At 43.7% G+C, this 26,130-nt stretch overlaps 1 protein-coding gene and 1 long non-coding RNA gene across 3 annotated transcripts in view; one reads left to right on the forward strand and one right to left on the reverse strand.

The window, feature by feature from the left end:
• DAB2IP (DAB2 interacting protein) overlaps positions 1–26,130 on the reverse strand; it is a 300,678-nt gene that overhangs the window by 165,238 nt on the left and 109,310 nt on the right. The gene's annotated exons all lie outside the window — the stretch shown is intronic.
• Positions 1–26,130, forward strand: part of LOC141069337 (uncharacterized) — an 87,223-nt gene that overhangs the window by 40,196 nt on the left and 20,897 nt on the right. The gene's annotated exons all lie outside the window — the stretch shown is intronic.

Consider the following 26,130-nt stretch of genomic DNA (forward strand, 5'->3'; position numbering starts at 1 on the left):
TAGATAAGTTCCGTGGGGGGTCTAGTGTCCAAAATGGGGTCACTTGTGGGGAGTTTCAATAGTTTAGGTACATCAGGGGCTCTCCAAACGCACATGACACCCGCAGATCATTCCATCAAAGTCTGCATTCCAAAACGTCACTGCTTCCCTTCCGAGCCCCGACGTGTGTCCATACAGTAGTTTTCTCCCACATATGGGGTGTCAGCGTACTCAGGCCAAATTGGACAACAACTTTTGGGGGTCCAATTTCTCCTGTTACCCTTGGGAAAATGAAAAAATTGGGGACTAATTGATCATGTTTCTGGAAAAAATACGATTTTTTTATTTTCATGCCCTGGCATTATAAACTTCTGTGAAGCTCTTGGGGGTTCAAAGTGCTCACCTCACATCTAGATAAGTTCCTTAGTGGGTCTAGTTTTCAAAATGGGGTCATTTGTGGGGCGTTTCCACTGTTTAGGTACATTAGGGGCTCTCCAAAGGCAACATGACACCCGCAGACCATTCCATCAAAGTCTGCATTCCAAAACGTCACTACTTCCCTTCCGAGCCCCGACGTGTGCCCATACAGTAGTTTTCTCCCACATATGGGGTATCAGCATACTCAGGACAAATTGGACAACAACTTTTGGGGTCCAATTTCTCCTGGTACCCTTGGGAAAATAAAAAAATGGTGACTAAAAGATCATGTTTGTGGAAAAAATACGAATTTTTTATTTTCACGCCCGGGCGTTATAAACTTCTGTGAAGCACTGGGGGGTTCAAAGTGCTCACCACACATCTAGATAAGTTCCTTGGGGGGGGTCTAGTTTACAAAATGGTGTCATTTGTGGGGGGTTTCCACTGTTTAGGTACATTAGGGGCTCTCCAAAGGCAACATGACACCCGCAGACCATTCCATCAAAGTCTGCATTCCAAAACGTCACTACTTCCCTTCCGAGCCCCGACGTGTGCCCATACAGTAGTTTTCTCCCACATATGGGGTATCAGCATACTCAGGACAAATTGGACAACAACTTTTGGGGTCCAATTTCTCCTGGTACCCTTGGGAAAATAAAAAAATGGTGACTAAAAGATCATGTTTGTGGAAAAAATACGAATTTTTTATTTTCACGCCCGGGCATTATAAACTTCTGTGAAGCACTGGGGGGGTCAAAGTTCTCACCACACATCTAGATAAGTTCCTTAGGGGGTCTAGTTTCCAAAATGGTGTCATTTGTGGGGGGTTTCCACTGTTTTGGTACATCAGGGGTTTTCCAAACGCGACATGGTGTCCGATCTCAATTCCAGCCAAAAACGTCAAATGGCGCTGCTTCCCTTCCGAGCTCTGCCATGCGCCCAAATAGTGGTTTACCCCCACATGTGGGGTATCAGCGTACTCAGGACAAATTGCACAATAACTTTTAGGGTCCTGTTACCCTTGGAAAAATAAGAATTGAGGGTGAAAAGATCATTTTTGTGGAAAAAATATGATTTTTTAATTGTATGGCTTTATGTTATAAACTTCTGTGAAGCCCATGGGGGTTCAAAGTTCTCACCACACATCTAGATAAGTTCCTTAGGGGGTCTAGTTTCCAAAATGGTGTCATTTGTGGGGGGTTTCCACTGTTTTGGTACATCAGGGGTTTTCCAAACGCGACATGGTGTCCGATCTCAATTCCAGCCAAAAACGTCAAATGGCGCTGCTTCCCTTCCGAGCTCTGCCATGCGCCCAAATAGTGGTTTACCCCCACATGTGGGGTATCAGCGTACTCAGGACAAATTGCACAATAACTTTTAGGGTCCTGTTACCCTTGGGAAAATAAAAATTGGGGTGAAAAGATCATTTTTGGGGAAAAAATATGATTTTTTAATTGTACCGCTGTACGTTATAAACTTCTGTAAAGCCCTTGTGGGTTCAAAGTTCTCACCACATATCTAGATAAGTTCCTTGGGGGGTCTAGTTTCCAAAATGGGGTCACTTGTAGGGGGTTTCCACTGTTTAGGTACATCAGGGACTCTCCAAACGTGACATGGCGTCCAATCTGAATTCCAGCCAATTTTGCATTGAAAAAGTCAAACGGCGCTCCCTCCATTCTGAGCTCTGCCATGCACCGAAACAGTGGTTCCCCCCCACATATCAGGTATCAGCGTACTCAGGACAAATTGCACAATAACTTTTGCAGTCCAATTTCTCCTGTTACCCTTGGTAAAATAAAAAAAATTGAACCTGAAGTATTTTTTTATGAAAAAAGTTAGATGTTCATTTTTTTTAAAATATTCAAAAAAATTCCTGTGACGCACCTAAAGGGTTAATAAACTTCTTGAATGTGGTTTTGAGCACTTTAAGGGGTGCAGTTTTTAGAATGGTGTCACTTTTGGGTATTTTCTATCATATAGACCCCTCAAAGTGGCTTCAAATGTGATGTGGTCCTAAAAATAAAATGGTGTTGTAAAAATGAGAAATCGCTGGTCAACTTTTAACCCTTATAACTTCCTAACAAAAAAAAATTTTGGTTCCAAAATTGTGCTGATGTAAAGTAAACATGTGGGAAATGTTAGTTATCAAGTTTTTTGTGTGCCGTATCTCTGTGATTTAAGGGCATAAAAATTCAAATTTGGAAAATTGCGACATTTTCAAAATTTTCGCCAAATTTCCGTTTTTCTCACAAATAAACACAAGTTATTTGAATGAAATTTTACCACTAACATGAAGTACAATATGTCACGAGAAAACAATGTCAGAATCACCGGGATCCATGGAAGCGTTCCAGAGTTATGACCTCATAAAGGTACAGTGGTCAGAATTGTAAAAATTGGCCCGGTCATGAACGTGCAAACCACCCTTGGGGGTGAAGGGGTTAACATTCCTCATAATTTCAGAGAATCCGAAAGAACTGTACAGAAGATGAGGATTTTAATAATCAGGCTGAGGTCCTCAAGGGAAGATTCCTGGCTCAAAAATACCCTTCCCAATTGGTTCATTCTACTTTTAATAATGTTTCAAAAAATTTTAACCAGCAAATTCTTTTAAGTGGGAGATCTAGAGAAAAAGATACACATGCTAACTATCAGGCCAATTTTATCACTACCTACAACTCCCAACATAAGGAGATTAAAAATATACTAGGGGACCTATGGTACATTATCCAAAAAGATCCTGTACTTAATAAAGTTCTTCCTGACAAACCTACTGTTACATTTAGGAAGGCCAGATCACTAAAAAATCATCTGGCCCCTAGCAGATTGAGCCAATATACTCCCGACAATCATACCGGCTTGACACCAGGCATTTTTAGACGCTAGAGGCCCAGATGTAGCCTTTGCAGTAATATTGCCCATAATACTTTCATCTTTTCACATCCATTCACCTCAGAAAAATTCACCATCACTAATCACCTGTCCTGTGTGTCTGCCTTTGTTATTTATGTTATCCTGTGTCCTTGTCCTAAATTGTATGTTGGGAGAACCACACAACCCCTTCATTGTAGAATGAACTCACATAGACACAACACTAAAATTGGATACCAACAACATGGTCTGTCACGACACTTTGATTCATTTCACCAAAGAGATTTTTCTAAAGCCATCATTTTTCCTATAGAACACATCCCTGAACACGTTTCCAATAGAACCCAGGCATTAAACAGAAAAGAGGTCTATTGGATCTATAAATTGAAGACAATTGGCTCCTATGGCCTCAATATTATCAATGATGCTTTCATTTGATTTCATCCTTATTGTGATTTTCATACACTTTTATTACATTTTACCCAATTTTATGCCTTTTTTTTTTTTTTTTTCTGATGTCCGATTTTGATTTTCCCTCTACAAAATAAAATGAAAAGACTATATCTTTACAAAAATACCATTTGAAGTTTTTTTTTTTTTTTTGATTCCTATAAAATAAATTGACAAATAATTCCTTTAATGTTCTTCAAACCACTTCTGTTTATTCCAATGGTTCAGTGGACTAATACCTCGTACTTTACAACCTGTACTTGCACTTTATTAGTCAGGTTCTAATACCACTTCAAGTTATTTTGCTGGATTTTGTTTTTTATAAAACAAATAATTTCTAAAAAAAATTTTCTTAAACCACTTCAGCTAAATCCAATGGTGTAGTGGACTAATACCTGGTACTTGCACTTTACAGCATATATCTGCACTTCATGAGCCAGGTTCTAATGCTCCTTGAGGTCTCACCCCTCCCCCCCCCTTTTTTTTTTTTTTTCATTAACCTTAGTCACTTTTTACCCCGTGATCCATAGCACTCTGTTCTATTTTTATTTTTTTTTGCATAATTTTATACTTTTTCTTTTTTTAATACACTTTTATTGGAGTGTTTTTATGTTTGTAATAAAATTTCATTGTTTTTTTTTTTCGTTTTTTTTTTACCTTTGTTGATGTCATTTAACCCTGCATTGGCGCCAATTTTTTTTTTTTTCTCTATAAGAATGTTTCATTATCTTTCAATGTAATCTGCCCTGATGAAGTGAGCCAGTAGGCTCAGGAAACGCGTTGGCTGAATAAAGAACTTTGTACTCCACCAGAAGCAAGCGCAGTCCTCATTGCACTTTCACGCCGTTTTTGAGACAAAAGTTGAACATTTTGGAAGGTTTATGTCACATTACATCTGGCTTAGAATTTGCACAGCATTTCAGAAAAGGAGCATCATAACAACAGTAAAATTGTTAGGAACACCGCACTACACTTGCTCGCTGAGCCAGTGCGCATGTCCTGAGTAAAACAAACTGTGCTCAAAGATACCTGTGGAGCGGGGCAGCAGCGTTGAAGATGCGTGCTTCAGACAAACAGGACCTGGAGCACGTGACTGTCAAGGGGCGGAGCTGGACACAAGTCTCTCATAGGAAGCAAGAGAAGAGTGATTGCTTCAGGCCAGATAGAACCTGAAACACATGACTGCTGGGGGCATGGTCTAAGCTCCGGAAAGCTAGGAGCTGAAGGAAAACTCCTAGAAGGGTAACTAAGGGACAAAGTTACCAAGGGGCATAGACAGGGACATAAACCAGAACAGGTCGGGGTCAAAGCAGGAGATAGCACGATAGTACCAAAGGATTAGACAGAACAGATAGTCAGGACGTAGCAAGAGATCAGTAAACCAGAACGGGCAATAGACAGTACAATAGGGACAAACTGTAACGGAGTAACAATAGCCAAGCCAGGAGGCCAGAACCGTAGAAGACAATAGTACCAAAACGTGACACAGAGAACAGAGTGAGCGGACAGACCAGGTCATACATGGGAGGCAATCAAGCAATGCAGTATACAAGCACACCAGGGGGTCAGACACACAGTCAGAACAACAGTATAGCTGACAGGGAATCCTAGTCTGGAGTGAGCATAAATAGATCCAATGGGAGGCCAGCAAAAGTTAACCCTGAGACCCTGAGAGAGCAGGACATTAACCATGTCCTATAACATGACAAAAATATGGTTGTGGTAGTGTGATGGTCAGAGACTGTTTTGCTGCTTCAGAACCTGGAAGACTTGCTGTGGTAAATGGAAGCATGAATTCTGCTGTCAAACAAAAAAAACCTGAAGGAGAATGTCCAGACATCTGTTCATGACCTCAAGCTGAAGCACACAGATTATGCAGCAGGACAATGATCCAAAATACACCAGCAAGTTCACCTCTGAATGGCTTAAGAAAAACAAAATAAAGACTTTGGAGTAGCCTATTCAAAGTCCTGACCATAAAGGGAACCTGTCAAGAGGATTGTGCATAGTAACCTACTCGCAGTGTCAGGTCGGCGCCGTTATACTGATTACAATGATACCTTGGTTGATGAAATCCGTCTTGTGATTATTCTTTAATCTTTATTTTCGTTTTTTTATTAATGAGATTCTCGTGCCCTAAGGCGGGGCTGGGGTATGTGGTGCTCTGATTAGATATTCATAGTGCAGACTGCCCATCGGTGACCCGTGATTAGGTGACAGGGTCACCGTTGGGTGGGGTTTCTGGCGTACTTGCTGGAAGTGAAAGTTGAATGCCGCTGTCAAAGATTGACAGCGGCATTTAACGGGTTAACTGCCACGGGTGGATTGCGATTCCACCAGCGGCTGTTGCGGGCACATGTCAGCTGTACAGATAAGCTGTTATGTGCCCAGGAAGGTGCAGGCTCAGCGCTGAAGCCTGCACCAAACAGGGGGAGTCTGTTGGAAAGGGGTTAAATTCTGCATTTTGTGTTTACTTGTGCTATATTTGTCTAATATTTACATTTGTTTGGTGATCTGAAACATTTAAGTGTGACAAACATGCAAAATAACAGGAAATCATGAAGGAGGGCAAACACTTCCACACAACTATAGCTCCCATCATCAGTCAATAACATCAGTGCTACTGCTCCCATCATTGGTCAGGTATGTCTGTACTACAACTCTGTCATCGTTCACTGACCCCAGTACTAGTGTTCAGTCATCTGCTCCTGTCATTGTTGAATAATCCTCAGTACTACTGCTTCTAACATCAGTCACTGACCTCAGTACCACAACTCCCATCCTCAGTCAATAACCTCAGTGCTACGGCTCCTGTCATCAGTCAATGTCAGTAAAACAGCTCCCATTATTGGTCCCTGGCCTCAGTATGGCTCCTGTCATCAGTTATTGATATGGAACGTATATACAGTGGGGCAAAAAAGTATTTAGTCAGTCAGCAATAGTGCAAGTTCCACCACTTAAAAAGATGAGAGGCGTCTGTAATTTACATCATAGGTAGACCTCAACTATGGGAGACAAACTGAGAAAAAAAAATCCAGAAAATCACATTGTCTGTTTTTTTTTCATTTTATTTGCATATTATGGTGGAAAATAAGTATTTGGTCAGAAACAAGCAATCAAGATTTCTGGCTCTCACAGACCTGTAACTTCTTTAAGAGTCTCCTCTTTCCTCCACTCATTACCTGTAGTAATGGCACCTGTTTAAACTTGTTATCAGTATAAAAAGACACCTGTGCACACCCTCAAACAGTCTGACTCCAAACTCCACTATGGTGAAGACCAAAGAGCTGTCAAAGGACACCAGAAACAAAATTGTAGCCCTGCACCAGGCTGGGAAGACTGAATCTGCAATAGCCAACCAGCTTGGAGTGAAGAAATCAACTGTGGGAGCAATAATTAGAAAATGGAAGACATACAAGACCACTGATAATCTCCCTCGATCTGGTGCTCCACGCAAAATCCCACCCCGTGGGGTCAGAATGATCACAAGAACGGTGAGCAAAAATCCCAGAACCACGTGGGGGGACCTAGTGAATGAACTGCAGAGAGCTGGGACCAATGTAACAAGGCCTACCATAAGTAACACACTACGCCACCATGGACTCAGATCCTGCAGTGCCAGACGTGTCCCACTGCTTAAGCCTGTACATGTCCGGGCCCGTCTGAAGTTTGCTAGAGAGCATTTGGATGATCCAGAGGAGTTTTGGGAGAATGTCCTATGGTCTGATGAAACCAAACTGGAACTGTTTGGTAGAAACACAACTTGTGTTTGGAGGAAAAAGAATACTGAGTTGCATCCATCAAACACCATACCTACTGTAAAGCATGGTGGTGGAAACATCATGCTTTGGGGCTGTTTCTCTGCAAAGGGGCCAGGACGACTGATCCGGGTACATGAAAGAATGAATGGGGCCATGTATCGTGAGATTTTGAGTGCAAACCTCCTTCCATCAGCAAGGGCATTGAAGATGAAACGTGGCTGGGTCTTTCAACATGACAATGATCCAAAGCACACCGCCAGGGCAACGAAGGAGTGGCTTTGTAAGAAGCATTTCAAGGTCCTGGAGTGGCCTAGCCAGTCTCCAGATCTCAACCCTATAGAAAACCTTTGGAGGGAGTTGAAAGTCCGTGTTGCCAAGCGAAAAGCCAAAAACATCACTGCTCTAGAGGAGATCTGCATGGAGGAATGGGCCAACATACCAACAACAGTGTGTGGCAACCTTGTGAAGACTTACAGAAAACGTTTGACCTCTGTCATTGCCAACAAAGGATATATCACAAAGTATTGAGATGAAATTTTGTTTCTGACCAAATACTTATTTTCCACCATAATATGCAAATAAAATGAAAAAAAAACAGACAATGTGATTTTCTGGATTTTTTTTTTCTCAGTTTGTCTCCCATAGTTGAGGTCTACCTATGATGTAAATTACAGACGCCTCTCATCTTTTTAAGTGGTGGAACTTGCACTATTGCTGACTGACTAAATACTTTTTTGCCCCACTGTACAGAGGTAGCAGAGCTGAGTGTTTCACCTAACAGTGGATTGTTTGTGGTTCCCTGCTACATTGCACTTCACTGATTTATCCCCTCTCAAAGATAGAGGTAACATCTCTTCTCGGTTGGGATCCAATCCCATGAGAAAAGTAAGCAAACGGAAATAAATTTACCTACAGCAGAGGTGGATTAAGTTATCATACTCAAGTCACAACCAGAGCTTGAATCACAATTTTTACTAGTTGTGCTTAGAAACAGTGGAGGGAATGTACTAAGTTAGGTCAACCAAAAACCTGTCGTACAGCCATCAATCACAACTATTATGTGATTTTTTTTAAATGCTTTTTTGTGCCTCTTGTTATATAATAAAGGACGCCACCTAATAGCTGATGTAAAGTTAGACGTAAGTGTCTATAGATTCACTAAGTATGTCATAATCACATTTACCAGGATCAGATGTCAATCATTATTAGGCCATGGCATAATGGCGACTGAAAATCGCAGTAGAATGGTAGATGACTGTGTCCAACCTTTTGCATAGACACTTGGAAGGTTTATCAAGTAATAAGGAAATGTTTGCTTACCAATATCTCAATACCAAACTGCAGGACACACTTGGAAGTCCAGGTGTATGGAGAACAAAGGCAGTCTTTCCAGTAGGCAATGGTGACATGCTCCTGTGCTTGTGACCATGAATGATCACAGTGGCGTCAGGATATTAATACAATCATGTACTGCTAATTCTCATATACAATGTGTCTCATGAGATATCAATACAGTTGAGGAGAAAAGCAATACTTTAAAGTTCCCACATATTTCAATGCATCCAGCAGACGATGGAAAGCAGGGTGAAGGAGACGTCGCCTACCGCTGAGGCTGATTAAAATGCTAATAGATGATGTGTAATCGGGATGGATACATTTATCCTGATTATCTCCCAGCATGAGGTCTGGATGTATGAACTGGTGACAGCGGGCAGTACTCCATGCTTGTTTAAAGACAAGTTGCCACACACGTCGGCTGGAGAGAGATGGCATCCAGAATCATGCAGCAAGTCTGGGCCATCCGATGCCCTGCTAATCTTCCTCTTATATTGAGTTTTTACAGGGCCAAGCAGCAAAGGTTTACAACACCACTGATGACTGAATCTGATCATGCATCAACGTTATGTTGGAAGAGATGAAAAGACTACTGATCGAAATGACAAAAGATATCAGTACTTAAAAATGCGTCTATGAATGTTAGCTATCACTGTATCATTGATCAGTGCTCGTTTATGGCATAACGTGAAGGATCCTTTTACTGCAGTCACATCCTAAGCTGCAGATGCAGTTCTATAAATTCACATGCTGTAGTCACTAGCCCAGTAATGCGTCACTACTTACATAATCATTGTTATACACAGGTAATGTGTCTCTCGCCATGAGGACATTGGAGGATTCTGTACCCCAGGAACACTGGCTTAATTGTATGGCGTTTACCCTTGAGGCATACTGTGGTTTCCACTCACTGAGATTATCTGATTTTGCACCAACCACAATAGATGATTTATTGTAGAGAGATGTGATGAGAGGTCATATTTGGTCACTGTGGAGTTATTATTGAAGACGTCACCTGTTATACATTCTTCTCTCCTGAGATATCCAGGTAGGTGATATAACACCACCCTGAACACTTCAAAGATGATATATAATTACACATCACACCTCCACCAGTGAGCACCAGCTTCCCAGTAAAATCAGAACTCTGGATGTGTGTTCATGAAATAACACTATGTCATCACATGTAGCCCATAGTGGATGGCACAGGAGTCCCTCCATGTCCAGACGCGATTTACTCCCTCTTCACTGCGAAACCTCCCATTGTATAACCTATATTCTTAGCACACAACTCTCCTCATTTGGGAAAACCGGATATCACAACGGCAATATAGAGTAGAAAATACCTCCAACACAGTATCTACTCCTTACTGTCAAATACCAGCAGGTGAGAAGCAGATGATCTATACAGGTTACAGAACTCCAAGCTACTATACCTCTATATATTACAGCAAGGCTCCTGTAATCTAATGTTCCAGCACACCTTATATCACATCAGTGCCCTGGTTAACATGGCAAGTAATGTCCGCATAATGTTCCAGTCTTTACACGGAGCACGCTCACTACACATCATGTGACATCACCGCTCTCACAAATAAGCCATCACTAGTTTTCTCGTGGACAAGAACTTGTTCTACAGAATAAAGGTCAGGTGTAATAATCTGCAGAATACATCACTGTCTAGAGAAAGAGCAGGAGAAATGTTCTGCAGAAACAGGGGGCTGGACCAGATGGCCCAGGATGTCCCTTCCAACTCTACAATTCTATGAAAATATAACTTGCCAGGATGTAGACCGCAATGCTGTGCAGGTTTTTGAGAGGTCCGTGGTGTAATAATCTGCATGATATATCACTATGCGTCAGAAGGTAGAGGAGCAATGTTCTGCACATCTTTACAGAGGTCAGTGGTGAAATAATCTGCAGGATACGTGGAAGCTATGTATCTGGAGATAGAGCAATGCTATGTAGCTCTAGAAAGGTCAGTAGTGTAATATTCTGCAGACTTGATAAATATCACTCATTTTTTGTCAAGAGAAAGAGGAACAATGTTCTGTAGAGAGGTCAGTGGTGTAATAATCTGCAGAATATCCATGATTAGTCTAATGTCAGGGTATGGAGGTCAGGGTGGGGTGACTGCAGACTCGAGGATACAATGGCAGTTTCCGGTAAGGACAGACTGTAAATTCCACTGCTGTTGTCCAAAGTTCACAGTGATATCAGCAGTTGCCATGGTGATGGCATATCTGGCGGTATAACGTGAGTGTGGTATGAGGACGATATCCAACATTACAGCGGTTATTGGCGTATTGTGTTATAGGGAGCAGGTATCCACTGACTTAACAGTGCACTAAATGCTGCTCCAGCTGTAAGATTCATGGAGTGCTGCAAACTACACAGCAAAAATGCCATATCTGTGAGTTAGGGGATTCTAAGGACTATGATTTGGGGAGAGGTGGATGTGATCTGTGTAATGGTATGTGCACACGATCCGTAAACGCTACGGGTTGGATGCTGCAGACTTGCACAGCGTCGAGATTCAAGAAATCCCATGCCCACTATGCATGCACAGACGCCCGCGGCTCACCTGTGGAGACGGACATGCGGCGCGTCTTTCCAGACTGCAACATGTCTATTTATCTTGCGTAGACACGAGCCTCTGCAAGATAAATTTCACCCATAGAATGTATTGGACGCGGTGAATCTGCACGGGTCAATGAACACATGCGGATTCACCTGCATTCAATAGACGGCAGCGCTTTGGACACAGCGGACATGTGCTGCGTCCAAAGCGCTGCCAATTTCTAATCGTGTGCACATACCCTAAAAGGAAAGGCCTGGGTGAGAAAGACGAGATCTGCTAGAGCTTTATCGCAGGATACTTGAACAGTGTATCACTCCAACTGCTGCTGCTTTAGGTAAAGCTGGCGCTGGAAAAGCCACTGATATAATGGTATATCACAGATAACTGGGATGCAAACAGAACATATAACGTCACCATGTCCCAACAGTCAGGTACAATTGTATGATTGATCTGAGATAATGGGCCGCGCCCATAAAGTTCATAAAGCAAACAAGTCCTTGTCTGGTGAAGACAAGCAGCAGTCATGGAGACGTGTGCATGTCATGGTATATGAGGACCTTCATAGACCACATTAAGACAATTCTGCACTACTTCCAGTTACACCTCTGCACAAAAATATCCCCTACCTATCTACTCTATTAGAGTAAGTCCACCAGCTGCACTAATACAGGGTGCAGCGGACCCAAGTAAAATGAAGAGTAGGGACTGACAAGTGTAAGGAACTTTGACGCAGTTTGCCAGCTTCCATATTAAGGCCTTAATATCAACCAATACCTTACATATATTGATATGTTTTTTGTGCACTTTTTATATTTCTTTCAGGGTGCAGTTGGGCCCAAATGGTTCTGAAAACTTGTGGCCTCTGTTCACACGGGATGCATTCTAGTTGGCACTGGGCAGCCCCCCTATATGGTGTTACTAAGAGGTTGTGAACCGGAAGCCCCGCATTCCCTGTGTGAACACTGCCACATGCGGATTATTTTTACTGCACTGGTGTACCACACGGCCAATCCCTGATTGTAGGCTGGCTGTTTCGTTTGGCATTTATGCACCTGTGCAGCTGCCATTTTACTTGGGTCCGCTGCACCCTGTATTAGTGCAGATGCATTTAGGCCTGTCTGTTTTTTTCCTGATTTTTTGGAGGATTTTTTCCTCTTTTTGAGGATTTCATGTTAGAGTAGGACTGGCAAGTGTAAGGAACTTTGACGCAGTTTGCCAGCTTCTGTATTAAGGCCTTAATATCATCCAATACCTTACATATATTGATATGTTTTTTGTGCACTTTTTATATTTCTTTCAGGGTGCAGTTGGGCCCAAATGGTTCTGCAAACTTGTGGCCTCTGTTCACACGGGATGCATTCTAGTTGGCACTGGGCAGCCCCCCTATATGGTGCTACTAAGAGGTTGTGAACCGGAAGCCCTGCATTCCCTGTGTGAACACTGCCACATGCGGCTTATTTCTTCTGCACTGGTGTACCACACGGCCAATCCCTGATTGTAGGCTGGCTGTTTCATTTGGTATTTATGCACCTGTGCAGCTGCCATTTTACTTGGGTCCGCTGCACCCTGTATTAGTGCAGATGCATTTAGGCCTGTCTGGTTTTTTCCTAATTTTTTGGAGGATTTTTTCCTCTTTTTGAGGTTTTCATGTTAGAGTAGGGACTGACAAGTGTAAGGAACTTTGACGCAGTTTGCCAGCTTCCATATTAAGGCCTTAATATCAACCAATACCTTACATATATTGATATGTTTTTTGTGCACTTTTTATATTTCTTTCAGGGTGCAGTTGGGCCCAAATGGTTCTGCAAACTTGTGGCCTCTGTTCACACGGGATGCATTCTAGTTGGCACTGGGCAGCCCCCCTATATGGTGTTACTAAGAGGTTGTGAACCGGAAGCCCCGCATTCCCTGTGTGAACACTGCCACATGCGGATTATTTCTTCTGCACTGGTGTACCACATGGCCAATCCCTGATTGTAGGCTGGCTGTTTCATTTGGTATTTATGCAGCTGCCATTTTACTTGGGTCCGCTGCACCCTGTATTAGTGCAGATGCATTTAGGCCTGTCTAGTTTATTCCTGATTTTTTGGAGGATTTTTTCCTCTTTTTGAGGTTCTCATGTAAGTCCACCAGCTACGCCAAATTCCAAACACTGCGCAGTTACTTCAGGCAGCAACTTTCCTTATAAAGGCCAAGTTTACACAGTCAGTATTTGGTCAGTACATTAGTATTTGTAATACAAAACCAGGAGTGGGTGATAAATAAAGAAGTGGTGACGTGTCTCTAGTATACTTTATCTCTGATTGTTCCACTCTTGGTTTTGGCTTGCAGATACTGAGGTAAAATATTGAACTTGTGAATGTGACCTAAAGCTGAATGGTCTGACTTTAAGGACTGGCTCCTGCACCCGAGTCGCCTGGCCCTGCCGCACATTGTTAGCACCCATACCGTAGAGTCAAGGGTAAAAGTGGCTTCAGTAGAACTATTGTCTCCTCACCGCATTACTTTGATTGAGCTGAAGTTATTAATTTGCTTCTCATGTATAATGATTGTAATGTTCAAGGGCAAAGCTCTATACTAAGCTCATAACTGCAAACACGGAGCATCCCAGCCGCTTATTAAAACAGCACAGTACACCATCAGCTACCGGATCCTGCAGCACAGTAACCCAGAGCCATTGGGAGAGGGGGAGACCAGACTGACAAGGAGACAGCCTTTAATGGTAAAGCAGGGGATGTGAGCTAAAATAACTATTCATGTGCTGGACTCCGCTCCCTGATTGTGGGGATCCTGGATCCCAATAACTTTTGAGGACCCATATTAAATATTCAATTTAATAAAGTAAAAGCTGTAGTGTCACCCATAGCTACCAATTGGGATGTAAAAGATGACAAGTCTTTCCTCTATTTTACCCAATCCTGTTAAATTCATTACTGTCATTAGCTTAGAAAACGACATGGGGTTTCCAAAAAAGCTGAGTGATTGCCATGAAACTATGACCTGACGCTAGGTCAGACCTCAGTATACACATGCCGTGTGCAGCTTAAGATTATTATACCCTGTTCATGTTTTCAGTATCACTTTATGAATCAGTCCTGCCAGTGTTCTCTGGTATCTAATGCCTGTCAGTGTGGAGCTGGTGGCTGTCATGTCCCTCATGTAACAGCCTTCTCTCATAGTGGTGGAGCTGGCACATAGATGGGGACATCTTATTTTCTAGACCAGTCGACTTCACTCTCTTTAATTTGATAAAACTTTAAATTGATATCGAGCGCCCGTACGAGAAAGCTGAGGTAACATGATGGTCATGGGGTCACCAGCTTCGCGCACCTCATGAGGTGAATGCATGAGAATCCATTAGGTTTATTACTAGGCAAAGCACAAAGTTCCCAGCTTGTCTATTCTGTTGCCCTCTGGGAAAATTTGTAAATGACTGAATCAGGAAGAAAATTCCAGTCACCAGATCGAGCTAAAAATACGCCTTCTGGCTGAGATTTCTGCAGTTTCCTTTATTGTATGGAATGGCGTGGCAGGATGCACAATCTCATACAGGGACATTGAGTAAAACAGAAGGGCACAGGACATATTTCTTTTACAAGAGATCTCTGCGTGACGGAGGCCTCCATTCATTAAACATATACATCTGCAATTTCCATCGGGGAATGATTTCGGTGCACATGACACATTACCGACACAGTGTAAAAAGACATTATAACTTATTTGCGGTGCAACTGCAAATACTGAGTGTGTCTGCTATTTCCAGATTATCAGACTTTCTGGACCACAAAAACGTAATCTTATATATAATGTGTATTGATGCTGTACAATATTGGGATATCTGCGATGTTCATCCGTTAGTGTCTTCCTAACTTTATTCTGTCTAATTTATATCCGCATCATCCCGCCAGCCAACTGCACCAATGTCTCTATCCACCTCCTGAGCTGGAACTTTAAAGGCCAATTTTCTGCTTTCATCTGCGGCAACGTTTGCTCAATATACATTCTTCCCTTCAGAATATTAGAATATAAATTTCTGCTGGGTTTATAAAGCAAACGTCCAGGCAGCGGCTTAAACACTTTCTAGATAAAAGACCAAATGTTTCAATAATTGTCTTTCACCTGCAATTTCTAAAATCTCAATATGTCAGCAGCTGCTCCATCACCGGCTCTTCACAGTTTATGTCTTAATATCAGGCTTTACAGACAACTATGAGAGACAATTACCTTTCACAACTGGTTCAGGACCCAACAAGAGGGGGGGCACTGCTAGACCTAATATTAACCAACAGGCCAGACCGCATATCAAATGTAAGGGTTGAGGGTCACTTGGGTAATAGTGATCACAAATTAATAAGTTTTCATGTATCCTTTAATAAGATGTGCATAGTAGAGGGGTTACAAGGACACTAAACTTCAGGAAGGCAAATTTCCAACGGATGAGAGAAGATCTTGGTGCAATTAACTGGGACGATATCCTGAGACATAAAAATACACAAAGAAAATGGGAGACGTTTATTAGCATCCTGAATAGGACCTGTGCACAATATATACCGTATGGGAATAAATATGCGAGAAATAGGAGGAAACCACTATGGCTAAATAGAGCTGTAAGGGGAGCAATAAGAGATAAAAATAAAGCATTTAGAGAATTAAAGCAAGTAGGTAGTGATGAGGCATTAAATAAATACAGAAAATTAAATAATTCTGTAAAAAGCAAATCAAGATAGCAAAGATTGAGACAGAGAGACTCATTGCCAGAAAAAGTAAAAATAATCCCAAAATATTCTTTAACTGCATAAATCGTAAGAAACTAAAAAATAATAGTGTTGGCCCCCTTAAAAATAGTCTGGATGAAATGGTGGATGAGGATGAGGAAAAAGCCAATATGCTAAATGACTTTTTTTCAACAGTATTTACACAAGAAAATCCCATGACAGATAACATGATCAGGGATAAAAATTCTCCATTAAATGTCACCTGCTTAACCCAGCAGGAAGTACGGCGGCGTCTAAAAATCACTAACATTGACAAATCCCCGGGCCCGGATGGGATACACCCCCGAGTACTGCAGGAATTAAGCACAGTCATAGATAGACCATTATTTTTAATCTTTAAAGATTCCATAATAACAGGGTCTGTACCACAGGACTGGCGTATAGCAAATGTGGTGCCAATATTCAAAAAGGGGACAAAAACTGAACTTCGAAATTATAGGCCAGTAAGTTTAACCTCAGCTGTGGGTAAAATCCTGGAGGGTTTTCTAAGAGATACTATACTGGAGTATCTGGAGAAGAATAACCTTATGACCCAATATCAACATGGGTTTACAAGGGACCATTCCTGTCAGACTAATCTAATAAGCTTTTATGAAGAGGTAAGTTCCGGACTGGACCAAGGGAATGCATTGGACGTGGTGTACATGGACTTTTCAAAAGCTTTTGATACGGTGCCACACAAAAGGTTGATACATAAAATGAGAACAATGGGGATAGGGGAAAATATGTGTAGGTGGGTTAAGAGCTGGCTCAGGGATAGGAAACAAAGGGTGGTTATTAATGGAGCACACTCGGACTGGGTCACGGTTAGCAGTGGGGTACCACAGGGATCAATTTTTTCTGCCCCCTTCTTTTTAACATATTTATTAATGACCTTGTAGGGGGCATACAGAGTAGAATTTCAATATTTGCACATGACACTAAACTCTGCAGGGTAATCAATACAGAGGAGGACAATTTTATATTACAGGAGGATTTATGTAAACTAGAAGCTTGGGCTGATAAATGGCAAATGAGCTTTAATGGGGATAAATGTAAGGTCATGCACTTGGGTAGAACGAACAAGATGTATGATTATGTGCTTAATTGTAAAACACTGGGCAAAACAGTCACTGAAAAAGACCTGGGTGTATGGGTGGACGACAAACTCACATTTAGTGGCCAGTGTCAGGCAGCTGCTGCAAAGGCAAATAAAATAATGGGATGCATTAAAAGAGGCATAGATGCTCATGAGGAGAACATAATTTTACCTCTATATAAGTCACTAGTGCGATCACACTTAGAATACTGTGTACAGTTCTGGTCTCCGGTGTATAAGAAAGACATAGCTGAACTGGAGCGGGTGCAGAGAAGAGCGACCAAAGTTATTAGGGAACTAGGGGGTCTGCAATACCAAGACAGGTTAATTCACTTGGGTTATTTAGTTTGGAGAATCGAAGGCTTAGGGGTGATCTTATTACAATGTATAAATATATGCGGGGACAGTACAAAGACCTTTCTAATGATCTTTTTACTCTTAGACCTGTGACGGGGACAAGGGGGCATCCGCTACGTCTGGAGGAAAGAAGGTTTAAGCATAATCACAGACGCGGATTCTTTACTGTAAGAGCAGCGAGACTATGGAACTCTCCGCCATATGATGTTGTAATGAGTGATTCCCTACTAAAATTTAAGAAGGGACTGGATGCCTTTCTTGAAAAGTATAATATTACAGGGTATATACACTAGTTTCCTTAATATTGCGTTGATCCAGGAAGCTAGTCTGATTGCCATATGTGGAGTCGGGAAGGAATTTTTTTCCCCAATGTGAAGCTTACTGTTTGCCACATGGGTTTTTTTTGGCTTTCTCTGGATCAACATGTTAGGGCAAGTTAGGACAGGATATGGGTTGAACTAGATGGACTTAAAGTCTCCCTTCAACCTTAATAACTATGTTACAATGGGCAATGAGATACACCATAAACATGGCGTTGTAGGCAAATAATGTCCTAGTAATATACACTAGCTGCCAAGTTGTGCACCATCACAGGGTGTAATATAATGAACCCCATTAGCAGGTATACTGGATGTCACCTGGCTATCCCAGTAATAGCTATAATGGATGTCACCCAGCTATCCCAGTAGTATATAAAATGAATGTCTCCCATCTTTTGTAGTAGCATAAACACTGGATGCCACCCAAATTTCCCAGTAATAGATAGAGCGGATGTCACCTAGCTTTTTCAGTAGCACATATACCAATATAACCAGCTAGCCTAAAGAGCTGTTACCATGACAACACACAAATCAATCCCTATTAATAATAGAAATTTGTGATACTAATTGCCATCCGGTATCACTTGTGCATCACAACTCATTGACAGTGATAGATCAGGAGAGATCATTATGTACAAAAAGAGATTGGATTTCATCAGGTCAGGCTGTGCAGATAAATATGATATAAAATGGCGGCTCTGATGTCACTTTCAGCTTAACAAAAGGTATCTCAACAGCAGAGATGATATACTCATTTTTACCCCCATTTCTTGCATAAAGAGAGGCCACTGTGCCAAAAAAAACTGGAGGGGGCTGTGATCACTTGCAGGATTGTAGGGAGTCATGTTTAAAGGCAGGATTGGGAGGGCTGTGATCTGTAGTTGGAGGCTATGATCTGTTTTGGGATTGTGGGAGAGATGTGATCATTAGTGGGATTATAGGAGGGATGTGACCAGAAGTGCGATTGGAGGAGGCTGTTCTGTAGTGTTATTTATTATTATTATTTATATAGCACCATTGATTCCATGGTGCTGTACATGAGAAGGGGGTTACATACAAAGTTATAGATATCGTTTACAGTAAACAAATTTACAATAACAGACTGATACAGAGGGAAGATGACCCTTCCCTTGCGGGCTTACATACTACAGGATGATGGGGAAGGAGACAGTAGGTTGGGGGGTTGCAGCAACTCTGGTGATGGTGAGGCGGTAATTAAAAAAAAAAAAAAGCTTTCCTGAGAAAGCCGTGAAGACCAACTTAAGTCACGAGAAATATCCAGCTAGCCTGAATCCTAGGAGGTTCAGACAATCCTTTCTTGAAGCAATGTCCACTGTGCAACTATACCAAACCACAGTAACATTTATTACACCCATAATTACCATACTTTTATTAACTTGCAAGTTTTATTGATCTGCAGTTATGTTTGTGAGACAGGAGCCACTGACTAACGTTTGGGGTGTGTGGATGTAGATGAGGCATCCAACCAGGATGTGGTCCTCGTGCTTAATCAGAAGTATTAACCCAATGTACTACAAAAAAAACCCAAGGAAGGAAACAAGATAGTAGACCACGAGGAGAGCGGACTTTGCCCTCTCTACTACTCTAGTAGGATTGTGGGAAGCTATGATCATTAGTGGGATTGTGGTAGACTATGATCATTAGCGGGATTATGGGAGGCTGTGGTCAGTAGTTGAATTGTGTTGGAGGTTGTGATCAATAGTGTTATTGTGGGGGTCTATGATCGGTAATGGGATTGTGGGAAGCTGCGATCAATAATGTCATTGTGGGGGGCCTATGATCAATAATGGGATTGTTGGAGGCTATCAATAGCTGGAGTGTGGGAGGTTATGATCATTATCAGGGTTGTGGGAGGCTGTGATCAGTAGCAGGATGATCGGAGACTGTGCAGTAGCAGGATGGTGGAGGGATTTCTGGGTCTTGCTGGGAGAGATCATCCTCATATAATATTTGTGGCCCATCATTATATGGTATTTAGGGTGGGGGATTATAGACTATTGATACACGCAGAATGACCCAACACAGATGACAGCAACCCTGGCATGTGCTGCAAACACATTTTCTCCAGCGCTGCTCAAGGTGTGCCGAGCGTCTGTGGAGAAAATTACTTTCAGCAAGAGACTTCATGCACTATAAGTTCATGCTCAAAACAAATAACTCCATCTGGTTAAACAAGTCTACTTCACCACCCTCAGCACACCACTAGTCAACAATCCAAAATGACTCTTTGAAACCATTCACTCCCTCTTGAGTCCTAAAGTACAGGCCCCCATCACTAAGCTCAACGCTGATGATCTGGCCACTTATTTCCTCAAAAAAATCATATCCATCAAGACATTTTTGCACAATCTCCTCAGAGCCTGGATCCCCTTCCCACCTGCACCTCAAGTTCACTTTCCATCTTTGAGCCTGTACCAGAAAAAGTGACCAGGCTCCTTGCTTCTTCTCGCCCTACAGCCTGCACCAGTGATTCTATTCCACCCTCTCCCCAGCTGTCACTACCTACCTACAGTAACTAAAATATTTAACCTCTCTGTTGTCATGATACCAGTGCTGGGTGACCGGCACTGCTGGGGTTAATGTTCTGACCTCAGTGCAGACTCTCACCTGCACACCTGGGACCTATTATGGTGGCCTCTCATTGGTTCTGGGGAGGCTTCTTATAGCCTCAGGAAGCTCCCATTCCCCGTCAGTTATACTTTTGCCCTTGGCATTGTGTGGTGACCCCTGAGTGTGTTTGTGCTGTGTTCTGGTTGCTTGATTCTCTGTGTATGACTCGGTCTGTTCTCTGTATATCGCTTTGGATTCTGCTTGGTACCTTCTACGTCCGTTTGGTTTTTGATCTCTGCTTGGCCCTGACTATCCGTTCTGTCTCATTTCTGGTACTGTACTGATATCTTGTGTATGACCTTTGGCTTTGTCTGACCTTCCGTCTGTTTATCCCTCCTGTACCTTGCTTGCCTGTATTGTGCTTGACCTCTGCTTTGCCTGACTCTGAGTTTTCTACCTTCTCTGGAAGCAGGACGTTAAGCCCCGTCCCCTTGCAGTCACATGACCGTTCACATGACCATAGGTCCTATGCCGGCTTGCTAAACTTCTACATTCAGGTCCTGTGCATCTTTATTTTCCAGCTGTTCTTGTCCCCAGGGGTCCCTACGGTGCGGGTGAGTCCCTGCTTAGCGGAGGCTTACGCCGGCGCTGTCAGGGCCCTAACATTATAACTGACCATTAAGTTTTTTGGGGGGGGTTTTATGCAGAGAGTTATGGATCCCATACAGTCTCTGGCTGACCAGATGAAAAGTCTCAGTCAGATGTTTCAGGGTTTATCTCTTGAGCAGCAAGCTCTGGCTCGTTCTCAGCAGCAGGTTTCTGAGACAGTGCGGGGGGCTTTAGCTGCTTGGTCTCTGGGGGCTGGGGCGAGTGATGTCGCTTTGGTGTCCCCAGAACCACCTGTTAAACTTCCTGACTTTTTTTCTGGAAACAAAAAGGAGTTCAGGGTGGTCTTCATGGAGGGGTGCAAACTTTTTTTTTAGTTTGAGACCACGTTCCTCTGGGGACGAAAGTCAGAAGGTTGGGGTCATTATGTCTCTGTTAAGAGGGTCCCCACAAGCTTGGGCTTTCTCCCACTGCCCCTGAGAGAGTGTCTGTGAATGCATTCTTTGAGGCCCTCGGGCACATTTATGATGAACCTGACTGAGTGCGATTGGCAGAGGACATGGTGATGAGTGTCTGTCAGGGGAAACACTCAGCTGAGTGGTTTTGTACTGAATTCCGCCGCTGGGCCGCAGAGGTCTCTTGGAACGACGCCGCACTCCGAGGACTCTTTCGCAGAGGCTTGTCCGAGCGGCTGCAGGATGCCTTGGCGTTACATCCCCCACCTAACTCTCTCGAGGACGCCATGACCCAGGCCGTCCGGATGGACCGCAGGCTGCGGGCCAGAGGGGTGATGCAGGTGGAGACTCCATTGTTCCCCAGTGGAAAAGAGACTGCCCCTGAGCTCATGGATGTAGGCGCCCTCTCCCTGAAGGATATGGAGAGGAAACGCCGGAAGGACAAGCAGTTATGCTTTTACTGCGGTAAAACGGGACATTGGAAAAGGGTGTCCTGATTGCCCGTCTTCAACCCATTCGGCGGGAAATGACTAGGTCTGGGTAGTCAACGGGGAGACTACTCAGACCCTCAGGTACCCTTTTCCTCGTTTTCTAAAGTGTTACTGCCTGTGGAACTGTTTGTGGACGGTAGTTCTTTTCCCTCTACAGCCTTCGTGGACTGCGGGTCATCGATTAATCTCATTGACTCCCAATTGGTCACACACTGCAAGATAGGGACAGTTAGGCTCAAGGTTCCAATCAAGGTGATGGCCATTGACTCCTCTCCCCTCACTAAGGAGGGAATTCTCTTTATGTCTGACTTGTTTTCGCTCAGAGTGGACGCTACTCATGTGGAAAACCTAAGTTGTTTTGTGCTGGACAATCTACCTGCAGGGTTGGTGTTGGGCATGCCCTGGTTACAACGCCATAACCCAGTTATTAACTGGAAAACGGGGGAGATTGTTCAATAGGGGTTTAATGATTTTACGTTATGTGATAAATCCGCACTGCTGGTTGAACCTGTTAAATCTGTGTCTGTATCATCTGTCAAGCTGGAAGGTATTCCCAAATGCCTGAAGGACTTCGAAGATGTATTCTCCGAAAGCGAGGCCGAGACGTTACCGCCACATAGACCCTTTGACTGCGCTATTGAGCTGGTCCCGGGGGCTAAATTACCTAAAGCCCGTCTGTTTAATTTGTCCGGTCCTGAGCGCTTGGCTATGAAGGAGTACATTGCTGAAAGTCTGTGCAAAGGACACATACGTCCTTCAGTCTCACCTGTGGCAGCAGGTTTCTTTTTTGTAAAGAAAAAAGATGGCGGGTTACGTCCCTGTCTCGACTTCCGGAAGCTTAATCAGATTACTGTACGGAATACGTACCCCCTTCCGTTGATTCCCGATTTATGTAACCAACTATCAGGGGCAAAGTGGTTTTCTAAACTGGATCTTCGGAGGTATATAATTTGATAAGGGTCTGAGAGGGGGATGAATGGAAAACCGCGTTCCTCACGACCGAGGGACTATTTGAAAATTTAGTCATGCCGTTTGGTCTTACCAATGCCCCCGCCATATTTCAGAATTTCATCAACGTGGTATTCTCGGATCTCATTGGTCGTTTTGTCGTTATCTACTTAGATGACATTTTGATATACTCCTTCGACAAGCACTCTCATTTGGAACATGTACGAACTGTTCTCCAAAAACTGAGAGAAAATCATCTGTATACCAAATTGGAGAAATGTGTATTCTGTGTGCAACAATTGTCTTTTTTGGGATTAATTGTATCCGGTGAAGGTTTTCGCATGGACCCCAAGAAGGTGCAGGCCATTGCGGATTGGGTGCAACCCCGAGATCTTAAGGGTCTTCAGCGCTTCTTGGGGTTCGCCAATTATTACCGCAAATTTATCCGGGGGTTTTCGCAAGTGGTCAAACCTCTCACGGATCTAACATGCAAAGGTGTGGATGTGAGAAATTGGTCCTCACTCGCAAAAGAGGCCTTTGCAACGCTGAAAAAATGTTTTATGTCTGCTCCTGTCTTGGTACAGCCAGATCCTTCCAAACGATTTGTGGTGGAGGTGGACGCCTCCAAGGTGGGGGTGGGGGCGGTGTTGTCCCAAGGGCCTGCCACTCTAACCAAACTCAGGCCATGTGCCTTCTTTTCCAGGAAGTTCTCTGCTGCTGAAAGAAATTATGATGTAGGCAATAGAGAGCTTCTTGCGGTCAAGTTGGCGTTTGAGGAATGGAGGCACTTTTTGGAGGCCAGTCACCCGGTTACTGTGATCACAAAAATTTGTCTTACATCGAGTCTGCTAAAAGATTAACGCCCAGACAGGCCCGTTGGTCACTTTTTTTTTCTCGTTTCCAGTTTACTATTACATTCCGTCCAGGGTCAAAGAATGTCAAGGCTGACGCCTTATCTCGTAGTTTTCACCCTGTGTCTGTCCCTGAGCCACCGTCCTCCATTCTGCACCCTGGGGTGGTGTTAGCAGGGATCTCATCTGAATTGGAACGGGAAATTGAGGGGGCCCAGTCGCTGGCTCCTGCGGCCAAGCCAGGGGGCAAGTTGTTTGTCCCAGAGCAACTTTGCCTTAAACTCTTGCAAGAGTTCCACGAATCCAAGTTGTGTGCTTACCCTGGTATATCAGCCACGCGACTGGCGGTGGCTAGGATCTTCTGGTGGCCTACATTGGGTTCTGATATAAAGAAATTCATTTCTGGTTGTGGGGTCTTCGCTCGTTCTAAAAGCTCCCATAGCCGGCCGGCGGGGGAGCTGATGCCCTTGAAAGTTCCCGAAAGACCGTGGACCCATCTGTCCATGGATTTTATTACCAATCTTCCCTCTTCCAGGGATAATACGGTGGTGTGGGTAGTGGTGGACAGATTTTCAAAGCAGGCTCATTTTGTACCCCTGTCCGCATTACCTTCTGCTGAGACCTTATCCAGATTGTTTGTGCAGCATGTGGTCCGCTTGCATGGGGTACCCCTGAATGTGGTGTCTGATCGTGGTGTGCAGTTTGTGGCTAAGTTTTGGCGTGCTTTCTGCAAAAAATTAGGGATATCTCTGTCCTTTTCGCCTGCATACCATCCTGAGAGTAATGGTCAGACGGAACGCACTAATCAGTCTCTGGAACAGATCCTCAGATGTCTGACTTATGCTAAACAGAATGACTGGTGTGATATACTGCCGTTGGCTGAATTTGCCTTCAATAGTCGGGTGAGTCAATCCACTGGTATGCCCCCTTTCTTGATCAACTATGGGTTCAGTCCTCATTTTGGTGAGTTTTCTCGTCTGGATTCGGGGTGCCCCGGGGCTGAGGACTCTGTTCAGCGGTTAAAAGATACATGGACAGAAGTCCAGCGGCGTATATTTAGGTCTCAAGGCAGGTATAAGTTTTTCGCGGACAGGAAACGAACACCTGGTCCCATGTTTCAGGTGGGAGAGAAAGTTTGGCTCTCCACGTGAAACATTAAGTTAAAGATTCTGTCAGCCAAGTTGGGCCCCAAATTCATTGGCCCATACAAGATTGTGGAAAAAATCAACCCAGTAGCGTACAGGCTGTGTCTTCCACCCTCTTTCAAGATCCCTAATGTCTTCCATAGATCTCTACTGAAACCGTTTGAAGCAGTCCGGGGAGAATCCGAGTCCGCTGCTCCTCCGGTTTCGGTTGAGGGACATGTGGAATATGAGATTGGTCACATCGTAGATTCTAGGTTGGTACGGCGGTCAGTACAGTACCTAGTTCTTTGGAAGGGGTATGGGCCGGAGGACAGGTCCTGGGTGCCGGCCCGGTTGATGCATGCGGATCGTCTGGTTCGGGCTTTCCATGCTAGGTACCCGGGCAAGCCTGGGGTTCCAGAGGCCCCCCGTTGAGAGGGGGGTACTGTAATGATACCAGTGCTGGGTGACCGGCACTTCTGGGGTTAATGTTCTAATCTCAGTGCAGACTCTCACCTGCACACCTGGGACCTATTATGGTGGCCTCTCATTGGTTCTGGGGAGGCTTCTTATAGCCTCAGGAAGCTCCCATCCCCTGTCAGTTATACTTTCGCCCTTGGCATTGTGTGGTGACCCGAGTGTGTTTGTGCTGTGTTCTGGTTGCTTGATTCTCTGTGTATGACTTGGTCTGTTCTCTGGATATCGCTTTGGATTCTGCTTGGTACCTTCTACGTCCGTTTGGTTTTTGATCTCTGCTTGGCCCTGACTCTCCGTTCTGTCTCATCCCTGGTACTGTACTGATATCTTGTGTATGACCTTTGGCTTTGTCTGACCTTCCGTCTGTTTATCCCTCCTGTACCTCGCTTGCCTGTATTGTGCTTGACCTCTGCTTTGCCTGACTCTGAGTTTTCTACCTTCTCTGAAAGCAGGACGCTAAACCCCGTCCCCTTGCAGTCACATGACCGTTCACATGACCATAGGTCCTATGCCGGCTTGCTAAACTTCTACATTTAGGTCCTGTGCATCTTTATTTTCCGGCTGTTCTTGTCCCCAGGGGTCCCTACGGTGCGGGTGAGTCCCTGCTTAGCGGAGGCTGTACGCCGGCATTGTCAGGACCCTGACATCTGTTTCTTCAGGTATCTTTCCCTCTTTCTTCAAAC

Source organism: Dendrobates tinctorius, unplaced genomic scaffold (genome assembly GCF_039654945.1).
Source record: "Dendrobates tinctorius isolate UK_male_01 unplaced genomic scaffold, ASM3965494v1 ptg000013l, whole genome shotgun sequence".
NCBI classification, from domain to species: Eukaryota; Metazoa; Chordata; class Amphibia; order Anura; family Dendrobatidae; genus Dendrobates; species Dendrobates tinctorius.